The following is an 11,736-nucleotide window of genomic DNA, read 5'->3' as shown; positions in this document are numbered from 1 at the left end:
TTCTGAAGCAGCTTGTTCTTGTCTATTTTTGCTGGGATCCACTGATTCAGCCAGTTTTGTGAATCTGTCAAAAACTATAGACATAGATGTCTTGGAAAATACTATTTGTTGCATTTATACTGTACACGTCATGAATCATTTACTTACTATTTTTTTAGTTTGTATATGGGATTTGTTTTAATTTTGTAAAAAATCCAGATTTTCCTCGGAAAGCTTTTAAAATGTACCTCTGGAAACTTTTCCTATAATAGGTTTTTTACCAAGGTGTGGCTAGCTTAGGCTATGTGGCTAACTTCCAATAGTTTATATGGATTAATTTAAAATAAATGAATTCTGAAATAATATTTCTGATTTGTTCTGATGTGCACATTTAGCTTTTAATGTTTAATTTATAAGAATCTATCACAGTGCTAAACATATGTTACGTCCTTTAACATAGCCCTACAGCATATACAGTAGTAAGAACAATGTTACAGTATTTTGTGTTTATTTGTTAATGTTCATCCATTTTAATTCAATTCAATTCATTCATTGAGATGCATTTTATAGCTTCAGAGAGCAAAGATAACTAATGTGTCTGAGTATGAAAGAAAAGGCAGCTCTCTGAATTAATAGAAACTGTGGGTGCTCCCATTAATTAGTAAATGCATTCTTAGTGCACAATGTACAATTAATATTTGAGGATTAATGTTCAGCTCTTTCTAAGTATTTGCAGGTGTTTAAAAGCAAGTAGCTCACTGGAGGCAATGATATACGGCTTTGATTTGTTTAACAGATGTGAAGCTACATTGATGAATCATGACATCACAATGGAAATAATAGCACAGAGTGCAACAAATCATGAGAACAGTGAATAAATGAAGGATAAATTATATATATTGAATTAAAATCATCTGTGAGTTGTATTAGTTTTCTTTAGTTAGCTTGTAATAATATTGAATATTAATATGTGTTATCTGTTAGCTGTTCACCTGTCTTTTTAGCTGTCTTTTTGCTTGGGAAACAACATGACTGTGTGGCAGAAAAAATTAAAACCAGTTTTCAGAACTGATGACATGCAAGGAGTGTCATTATACCAGTGTTGAAATTGTAAGGGATCTGTGAAGTGGAAACTAGTGGCAATGGTATGGTTGACACCTTTTTAGGCCAGTGTTCAGGAAACAAACCACAGTGAACACAGACCACCCCCTGAAGGAACATCTGTGCTTGGATAAACTAAAGCATTTCCATCCCAGTCCTGGAAACCCTGGAACTCCAGAGGAGGGTAATGAGACAGACACAGCAATTAACACCCCAGTTCATCAGTCTGCTCTGCAGCATACCTGAGATCCCCAATCCATGTGATGCCACTGACAAACACAAGAAATAGTGCGGTTTTCATAGTACCCATTTTAATAATAATAATAATAATAATGTTTCTTTATTAGCCCTATACAATTTCTTGCATTAGGAATTCGTCTTTTCGCATACCCCAGCTTTTCTCCATGGAGACACAGACACACAGACAGGGAGAGAAGCTTGGGGTCAGAGCGCAGGGTCTGCCATTGTACAGATTTTAAAGTGGAAGGAACATGTTCTCATGGCTCCAGACGCCTGTTATTTTAAGTGCAGTGCATACTTTTAAGTTATTTTTTGCAGATTGATGCTGCTTGGTAAGGTTTCATGTTGCAGTTCCTGAGAAATCTTGCTTCTGTTTCGCTCACTGTCCCAGGAGCCTTATTACACTGTTTCTAGGATACTAGTATATCAGTTTCTTCCTCATGGTTTGGCTCAATATTCCAAACAACCTAAATTACGTATACATAATGTAGTTCAAGTAGGGAGCTACGTTAGCAGGTGTAGGCTGCAAAGGAACAAGTCCAGGTTTATTCCCTGCTGAAAAGAGAAGCAAAGAAACACAATGTTTCGGCCGTGGAGCCTTATTCTTCACCAGAAGAAGACTCCACAGCTGAAATGTTGTGTTTCTTTTCAGCATGGAGTAAACTTTTCATAGTTCCTTTACATAATTCCTGTCTGTTTCTCTCCTTCCTGATTTCTGAGCTGTTTGAAGTTCTAGTCTATTTGGTAAATCTCCTGGATTTTAAATATGGTATGTCTTCCCCTTTGGTGTTTGCTGGAAACTATATTTTTTTCCCAGGAAGTACACTTTTAATAATAATACTGTATCCTTTTGATTCTACTCTTGATTTCATTTTTATTGTATCCAAAACAAAATGATATGATATTATTGCATGTACAGATCATGTACAGAAGACAAGCACTAATGCAAAACAACAATGCTATTTATTAATAATACCCCAGTCAGTGTCCTGTAACATGACACAGTAGGTTTTTGAGGTTTAAAAAAACAACGAGGAGTTTTCCTGTACAAGAAACAGCCTTGCTCTTAGCGGCGATCATTGTGCAAATGAGAGTTTTGGCCCATCACATAATTCCTTTCTTTAAAAAAATGACACATTAAACTTTTGAACTTGTTCTTTGATTCCCCTTAAATAACCCAGGATCCTTTTTCAACCCTGCAAATCCGACTCCATGTGGGGCAGCTGGAGCCTCGCGAAACGGGCCCTTCTATTCCCAGCGAAATGTCCTGCAGCAACCAGCTCGCCAGCTCTGGATGCTGACTGTCTGAGCCTGATTGCATGTGGCTGAAGTGGAGCAGCAGTATCAGACTGCCATGGGCAGCCCTGCGCCCTGTGCTGCCCGTTAGCTCATCTTTTGCCTTGACACAACCTAGCAGTGGCTCCTTGACTCAGGGGAGGTGAGGGAGAGAGCAGCTGACGAAGGTTCGCTGCGTCAGGGGGTTTTATTTTCCCCGTACTGATCCTGTTCCTATTGATTTCCTCCGGCCGGAGCGCTGCCAGGCTGGCCGGGGGTCTGGGAGCGTGCCGGAGCTGGTGAGGCGACAGAGGCCCTCAGCCAGCCCAACCCTGGCAGGCTGGCGCCCCGCAGCGCTCACCCGCTGGGCTCCGTGGTGTTTCACTGGCACCTGCGCTGGCCCCCGGGCACGACTGCCCCAACGGGGAGGGAGGGGGGACTTGGAAAAGGGCTTGTCACAGAGCTCTGAGTTTGGGCTTCTGATGATGAAGGCAAGCTCAGTCACGAGAGAGGCTTTCAATTGTCTGCAACTCTCCTCAAAGCAGCAGCAAGTTCAAGTGGTGCGTCGGAGAAACAGAGCAAGGCCACAGATTGCATTAATTGCATTGCTAGATAGTGATCTTCACTTTCTTTGCTGTGATCACGTTTATGGTGGCGTGTTGTCCGTGGCCGGAGGTTGTCTGGATCCTTCTGGCTTGCCATGTACAAAATCTCAAAGAAATCTGAGGAGGCTGGCACACGTGTTCTCCCCTGCCGTGTGTTCATGTCAGCCCTTCGGTCGATTCTTTTCCCTGAGTTGATGAAAATGCATGTTTTGCTATGGAGAGACGGGCCCTGGAAGAGCGCAGCAGGGAAACTGGTATAAAGGCAGAAGGGGCAGCGTGCTGTCAGAGCCCTGCCAAGACTGCAGCCTTGTGCCCTGAGCACATTCCTGCAGGACCAGGACGGCCCACAGCCCAGGCCCAGGCCCGCTGCCTCTTCAGAGGACGGCCCGGCTCTGCAGCTCACCAGGGAGAGCACTGCAGGAAGAGCCTCCCGCTCAGCAGGTACTGTAGGAAAGAAAAGACGTCTCCTTTCACTACAGGTCCCTGCACGACCCAGTCTCTTCTGGCTTTTTATTCCAACTTCGAAAATCAATGAAAACATTCATCACATGATCTTCTTAGTTATACATATATGCACCAATGCACCATTTGAACTTGCTGCTGCTTTGAGAAGAGATGCAGACAAATAAAACCTCTCTTGTGACTGAGCTTGCCTTAGGCTAGGTAGGTCTAGCTGGTGTATTTACTGTGGGACTACAGGCCTTTTCAGAACACTGATTGCTGAGAGTGATGCTGGCCATGTTGCTGTAGTTCAGCCTTTCCACAGAGGAGTAATTAGGGTCTCTTCCAGCACAGGTGTTTTTTTCCACGTTAGGCTTCTCTTTGTTAAGATATTAAAATCAACTGTATTTTCTTTTCACACGCTGTCTATATTTTTATAAACAGACAACAAACCCTTTGTACAGAAAAGCGTTTCTTTGTCAGAGCCATTATTTTCCCCAGGTAGGGTGTATTGACTCTGCGCTTTAAGTGTGCAGCTACAGCTCCATCTGTTGCCTCAGGCAGGTTTGGTTTATTTGTTTGATTTCCTAGACAGACAATTAAAGGCCTCTCAGGCTATCGAACAGCTTGACTAACTCTGGGGCTGCTCTGCTAGCCCTGCCACCTGTGTATTTCTTACAAGGAAGCACTGACAAATTCAAGCTTTGCGAGAGCGTGAATCCTCCTTCTAGCTGGCTCCAACAACATCACACATCGCATGCTTGAAGATTTCTTTTGCCGATCCTCGAACGTTTAATTCTTTAAAAAAATTTAAACCCATTTGTTCATCATTCCTTTCAGTATGAAAAGACTGGAGTATTAACATATAAGTAGAATGAAATGAGAAATCCCCCAAAGTCTAATGGTAACCTTTGACATCATGACGTAGCCAGATTTAGTTTTTTTAAATTCATTTTATTGTTCTTTGGTGTTCTTTGATATTAAGCTTGGTTCTGCCTAGACTGGCTCCAGCATTTGAAATGTTTCGTGGCCACGAGTGAAACCTGCTTCCAGTTCGAGCGCCCAGGGAGACAGCAGGCTTCAGCACGGTCTGCAGGGGATCATGGGATCATTGATCCTAACGTTCACTCTCCTTCGGTCCCAGGGAATGTCTGTGTTCTTGGTGAGGGACTTTGTGCAGCAGAAAAAACCTGCGTTAAATATAAAAATCACAGTAGTTCAGGTGGGGAGCTGCTTCAGCATGCATAGGCTGCAAAGGAACAAGGAACTGTCTGAACTATTATCACCCTACTCCCCACCTCACAATCTTCGCTCTTCTAACTCTGGTCTCCTAACTGTCCCCCCAGCCCGTCTACACTCTAGGGGTGACAGGGCCTTCTCCTGTTATGCCCCCAAGCTCAGGAACTCTCTCCACAAGGATATCAGAGACTCACCTTCTCTAAACTTCTTCAAATCCAGACTCAAAACCCTCTTCTTTAGAAAAGCCTTTACTGAACTGGCTCCATTATTCACCCCTCTGCTTTTCTTAGTACCACCATCCCCGGTCTCCTCTGTATATTGTAATTGTGTTTTATCTTGTGTATTCTTCTTATTTATTGCTGTTGTCATTCTGTAAAGCGCTTTGAGAAGCCACCTTGAAAAGCGCTATATAAAATAAAGTTTATTATTATTATTATTATTATTATTATTATTATTATTATTATTATTATTTTAATAGGTTTATTCCCTGCTGAAAAGCGAAGAAAGTAAACACAACATTTCGGCCGTGGAGCCTTCTTCAGGTGTGAGGTCACACAAGGAATAGGCTCCACGGCCGAAACGTTGTGTTTTCTTCTCTTTTCAGCAGGGAATAAACCTGTTACTTACTCCTTATAAAAATCAGTTACAAATACACAGAAAGAAGAGGGAAGTAAGCAGGAAGCAGTAAACAGGGGGAATATAAAAAGAGGAAGTCTTAGGAAGATTGATTTCTTATAACACCACTGTACAAGCATGGAAGCAAATGATTTATGCAGTGTTGTCAAATTCAGCATTTGGTTGTCTTATTTTGTTCATTTGTATTCTCTGAAAAGCTTTCTCGTGGGCAGTGCCAGTTTGAGAAAGAGTGCAGTGTTGAGCAAACAGCTATAGGAGTCTCTGTTCTGGAATCGTGACTATTTACTACACAGCACAGGCTGCGGAGTGTGTTCTCAGATGTCTGGTAATGACGTGGCCCGTTTTGCTGAGGGCTGGATTACAGTTTGCAGTCTCATGCACCGAGTCCATGTTTCTTTCAAGGGCCTTTATATTTAGATTATGCTGTAGTGCTGTCTCTATTTCTTTTTCCAGGAATAAAACAATGCTACACTTGCTTTCCTGGGAGAAAAAAATAGCTTGTTTCCTTACAGCTGCATGACCTCACAGACGGCCAAGGTTGAGAGACACCTCTTTGAAGCTCCATTGTCTCGCCTTGGTGCTCCAGGGGCATTCACAGGCTTTCACTCCAGCACAGAATTTCTTGCAATTTTCCAGCTCCCAAACAGAACCCAGCTAAAATAACAAAAGGTCTTGTTAGACATGAAACTTCAACGTGACTTACAGGAAACCTGGATCAGATAAAAAATGGATACACGTGAAATTATTTAGTTAGAGGTTTGCAAGCAGCGAAGCTTTTCTCTAATCCTGTTTTCACCATCTAAATACCTGCTGCTCTGAAGGCCTTCTGTGCAGCCCACCTCAGTCCAGTCTCTTTCAAGGCCCTGATAAATTATTCCGTCTTGAAACCATAGTTAAAGACAAATGACAAGGAGAAGGTGGGCAGACTGTTGTTTTGTCTTGTGGGAAAATGTAAAACTAATAAATACCGGTTCACCAAATAAACCATAGTTCATCAACATGCTAAAGTTTGCTGTTACCAGGAAGTGCCACACAGGCTTTGAAGGAAACTACCGTTTTCTGGCTCATCTTTTCATTCCATCAGTAATAAAGAATATTTCCTGCTTGACTTCCTGACTGTTGTCTGATGGTGCAAAGCTATAGGCCCTAAAACTAGCAATGTCAGATAACAATGTAGTCTCATAATGCACTGCAAATTTGGACTTTTTATTTGTGTTTAGGAAAACCTGAGAATTATTCTTTATTCTGTTTACTGAAATGCAATAAACATATGCACACCTGCGTGAGCAATGCGGTCGTTATGTTTAATTACTATGCTGTCAATTATCTTACAGGGGGATTATTAAAGAGGATGCATGCTTTTTTACGTATGTCAGCCTGTCTTATCAGAAACCATCAAATCCTAGTAGCTTATGACCGGCTTGCAGTGTGTGTTTGTTTGGCTCAATTAGGTCAACCAGTTGTTCAATTCATGTAGTCAGAATACTGGAGGAACAGAGTGGTCTAATATAAAAACTCAGAAGAAGATTGTATCCTGCTTACAGAGAGATAGTTAAAGAAGTACAGCAGCTCCCCAGCGCTGCAGAAAAGAGAAATGTGCACAGCTCTTGTGAGAAGTGAGCAGGGCAGGAGAGATGGGGGAGGGCCTGCACAGATTCTGACTCAGTTATTTTCCACACCACCAGACAACTGCTCCCTGGCAGAAATCAAATTCATAACAAAGAGCTTCCACGTTTCTCAGAGAGTGAAAACAAACAAGCCCCTGTGTTTACCTGCAGGTTTGTCGTAATCTCCATATCACTAGCTATTTCAGGCATTTGTTTATCAGCAAACTACAAAACTATTTCAGTTCATATCGTAATTTCTTTTTTTCATCCTTTTCAGTGAGTTCTCAGACTGCATAATCTCTTCCCCTGGGCATCACTGTGAATGTATCAGATCTGAGGCATTCCAACTAAAATAGCACAGTTAACGTGTACATTATTATATAAAAAGTATAAGGAATAATCATTTCAAGATTTTTTGATACTGGAAAATTTGCTCTGGCTTTTATAACTTCCTAAAGGCTACAGCTGCAGTAACAGAACAAGATAAGAAGGATAAATGGGGCTCCTCTTAAAAATCTATTTTTTTTCTCAGGGGTATTGATAAACCAGCACTGGGGATTAACATTCAAGAGCTTGCTTTTGTGAAAGCAGCTCATGTATTACCTCAGCTACATTGCCAGAAGTCGAGAATCTAAGTATGGAAAGTAATTAATGTAGAAAAACTACACTTCTGGTTTCTGGTTTCCATTCAGCTCTTGGCCCTTTTAACCCATAGTTATGTCTGTGCTAAATACCAATTAAGTCTAGATTCTCCTCGATTCACTGTTTCTGGCACAGCTGTATGCAGCCCATGTTAGAATGGTGGAACATGTTAAGATGAGAAATTAAAATCTAAATTCTGATCTGAACCCTGAATTTTATTGTCTGTGGAGAGGCGACTTCTTCTCTGGATTTTACAAAACAAAAATTCACATACTGGCCTGCTGAGGCAGGGCCCAGGCGCAAGAGCAATCATGCAGATTTGACAGCCAGACAAAGTGTTGATAAAGACAAATTATTTTTTTTATGATGCAGTGAACAAAATGAATCAATGCCCAGGAGCCTGGGTCGTAGTTTCTTTAAATCTGTTCAATAAAAGTAAGTAATTACATTAAGACTTGAACGGGGAGCCCCAGACAGAGCCACATTCCTCTGACTCACAGACTGGTCAATCAGATCATTAACATTTCCAGCAGACAGATGTCAGTCAAACCAGGGTCTTGTACAACCAGAATCCCTCTCACTGTCAGGGCCAGGGTCAGGATGGCTTCTTTCAGGTTACTGCAGAGCACACGAACAAAGGTCAGAAGAGGCAGATGGAAATATGGAGGAATAAAGGCCACTTGTGCACTGCAAGTCACTGTGATAGCTTTAGCCAAATCTGTTTTTCTGTAGCAGTGGTCGGGGTATTGGACTTGGAGCTGGAAGGCTGAGGGAACACATCCTGGGTGAGATGCTGTTGTTGTGCTTGAGTAAATTAATGGCTAAAAAGTTGCTTTGGATAAAAGAGTTCATAAATCAGAATATATCATTACTGCTGTAACAATATCCTGTAAATATATGGAAAGCACAGGATTACACAGAGAGCACTGGACTTCAGAATAGACCACCTACCCCTGTTGCAGAACCTGTTTTGCACTGACCCCCGTCTTCACTGACTGATCAGCTTAAACTAGTAATCATAACCCAAGACCTGCTTTTTGATATTGGGGCATATAAATGATGTACTAAAATGCGGTCCAAAAATTTAAACTTGGAAGTGCAGCTCAGGTACTATCCAGATCTTGGTCTCTGGTCTGACATGCTGATCGGTGCTTCTGTAATCATGCACGAGATGGAGACAGTTTTGCAAGGCTTTCACCACTGGCTTCCTCAGCAGAGCTCTGTAATTGGCCCTGCTCTTTAATGCATACTGATGAGATATGTCCTGAAAAATTACCGTCAGAGACTAGGGTTGTAGTGTACCTTTTGGTCTCCTGAGCAAATATTTCTTTCCGGGCAACAGCTTCTCATTAATAACATCAGTTAAGAAGCCAGACTGAGCCAAGATCTGATCTAGATGTCTGCCTTCTGAATCAGTCCCAGATGCCTTTTGCTGGTTTTGGGAATATTATCCTCCTTTTGCCCCCTGGTCAGTCACTGTGTAGGAAGAGGAACAGCTTTAATGATCACTTTTATGCAAGTGTGACTCTGCGGTTTTCTTAGCTATACAATAGTGTCACCCCTTTAGAGTCGTACGTATTCAGCATAGGACTTTGATTTCTGTATGACTATAAGTTCTTTACCTAGTGTGGGTTGACTTTAGGGGTGGTCTGCCTTTACTGTATGTAACCCCTTCTGTAACCTGAGCTGCCATGTGACTCTAATCAGACATGACGAACCCCCCAAAAACAGGCTTTACCCCCAGGTGAGTCATTCCATGATTCCAGCCCCACTTTTTCCCCAAGTATCCCCTTTCCATTTGTTTACCCACAACCAAACAGTGGGACGATAACAGGAACCAGTTAATTATTCCCCCTTACTCCTGCCCTGTAAATCAGTCCCTAAAGCAGGAGTTCCCGAGCAGTTTCCCGTTTCCTGAGCTGTTTGTCCCAGCTCGTGACAGCTCATAGATTGTGTTTCGCCTTAGAAGACCTTGGGAGGTTGAGCATCATCCGCAAGAAAGGGCTTAAAATCCACCTCTCCTTCAGCAGTCCCACCGGCCTGTTATAGCTCAGCATTAGCGAGCTGATTCCAGACGAGGGCTCCTGTTGGCTTGAGGCCGGCTCATTGCAGCAGTTGGAGCAGACCTGGCTGTCTGATGCAGGGGCTTGTGGGTACTGTGCCTCAGCCTGTTTCTTCTTCAGCAAGAACTGCAGCTTGAGCGCAGGCCAAAGCTGGAAAATTAATGCAATTATGCCACATGGTAAGCTGAGGCCCTGGAAACCCCCAGACGCTATGAATCAGAGAGGGATGCTTAAACGCCTAGAGAAAAAACTGCATGCAGGAAGACGGCGTTTTTGCAGATAGCATGTTTGATTTTGTCTATTGCCTATGAGTATAGAAACTCTTCGCCTTTTTATGCAAAGAAAATCTCTGACTTCAAATTGCTTGCCAGCAGTTTTTTGAATGCAAAAGACATTCTAAAATCTTTTATCAGGATCGCTTTTCAAATAAAAACACAGTAAAACATCATCCTAACCAGTATCACAGACCAGCTTGTATCAGCTCTTAAATAGAATTTACATAACGGGGACCTCTTGCAATGTAGTATTAATATGGCAATAGTACACAAAGGGGGTGCCTCCAGTAATTTAAGGTTGTGCAATCTACCGCAATGTACTGGAAACAAATATTCCAGTATTGCAAACAAAGTATCAGATAAAATCAGATTGTTTTTGTATGTTCTTCAGACATAAAATCCAAATGAAGGGAATAAGTAGCATTACGTTTCTTGAGCATGTCATAATAAGAGATTTGAGTAAACAGTGAAACAGAATAGGCCAAACCTACAGATGCAATCCTGAATAGTTACCGTGCAGTAAACTGCATATTCCTTCCATGTGATTGTATTAATGTCAATTACCAACCATTAGAATGCAATCCTGGGCAAATACAGTTTCGCTCAACGTAATCTCTGGGAGGCTCAAGTATCAGGGTTCGTTCGAGCCTGTCACTCCAACCAGTTCTCCCAAGGGTCCTGGACAGATCTGGAATCTCTCCCGGCAGGAGATCGGCTCTCTTGCTGCAGAGGGATTCTCTGCTGTCTGGGGCCTGGTGCTGTGGTGCAGTGAAGCCAGTGTGCCCGTGAGCTCCAGTTGACAAATCCTGGCAGGGGCACGGCTGTACTTCTTGTATTCACGGTGAAAGTTAGTCCCGATACTCCGGAGGATGCCAGTCCCAATCTGGATGGTTCCTGATGAGTCAGGCAACTGCTCTTCGCCAAGTAGCTGCACACGACTGCTGGAACTCTGTGTGAGTCATGTTGGTTCGAAGGCCTACTGCATACAGCTGAGGTTTTCAGAGCTTCCACTGAGAGCTGTCCCCGAGAGCTGCACCAGTCCCCCGTCCTTCACCTGTATCTGCTGCCTGAGCTATGCAGTCCACATCCCTCTGCAACTGGCCTGTGAGTCTTAGCAGGGAGCCATACCGAGCAACAGTTGTTAATTCCAGAAAATTCAAACGGAAAGATATTTAGTGAATTGCAGGAGGAGGAAGAAGTATGTGCTTCTGGATTTCTGTGCCGGGCAGAGAAAACTCGGAGAAAGCTCTGCATTTCTGTGCCATGCAGAGAAAGCTGCAATTCCTGATGTGGTGGTATCTCCACCCTGTTCGAATTAGAACTTCCCACACCTTACAAACAAAGATTCTTCTGATGACTCACTCCAGAACAAAGCAAAACCCAAATCCTTGTCAGCTGAACAATGTAGATAGTCAAGTTTTGTGTTTCTAAAAGTAGAGGTCTGATTGGTCTCAGTGAGCAAGACTCTTTGTTTCTCGCATAGATTCAATACGATTGGAACACAAACTCTCAGAGAAGAGGGTGCCCCATGCCACACTCTTAAGACCGAAAGAGACTGGCGGCAATAAAAATACATTCAGCAAATTCTGTAGCCTAGAATCCTGCACAACACAGACTGTCGTCACCAGGAAGG

The sequence above is a fragment of the Lepisosteus oculatus genome, chromosome 17, assembly GCF_040954835.1.
Source record: "Lepisosteus oculatus isolate fLepOcu1 chromosome 17, fLepOcu1.hap2, whole genome shotgun sequence".
NCBI lineage: Eukaryota > Metazoa > Chordata > Actinopteri > Semionotiformes > Lepisosteidae > Lepisosteus > Lepisosteus oculatus.
Note: the sequence above shows the minus strand (reverse complement) of the source record.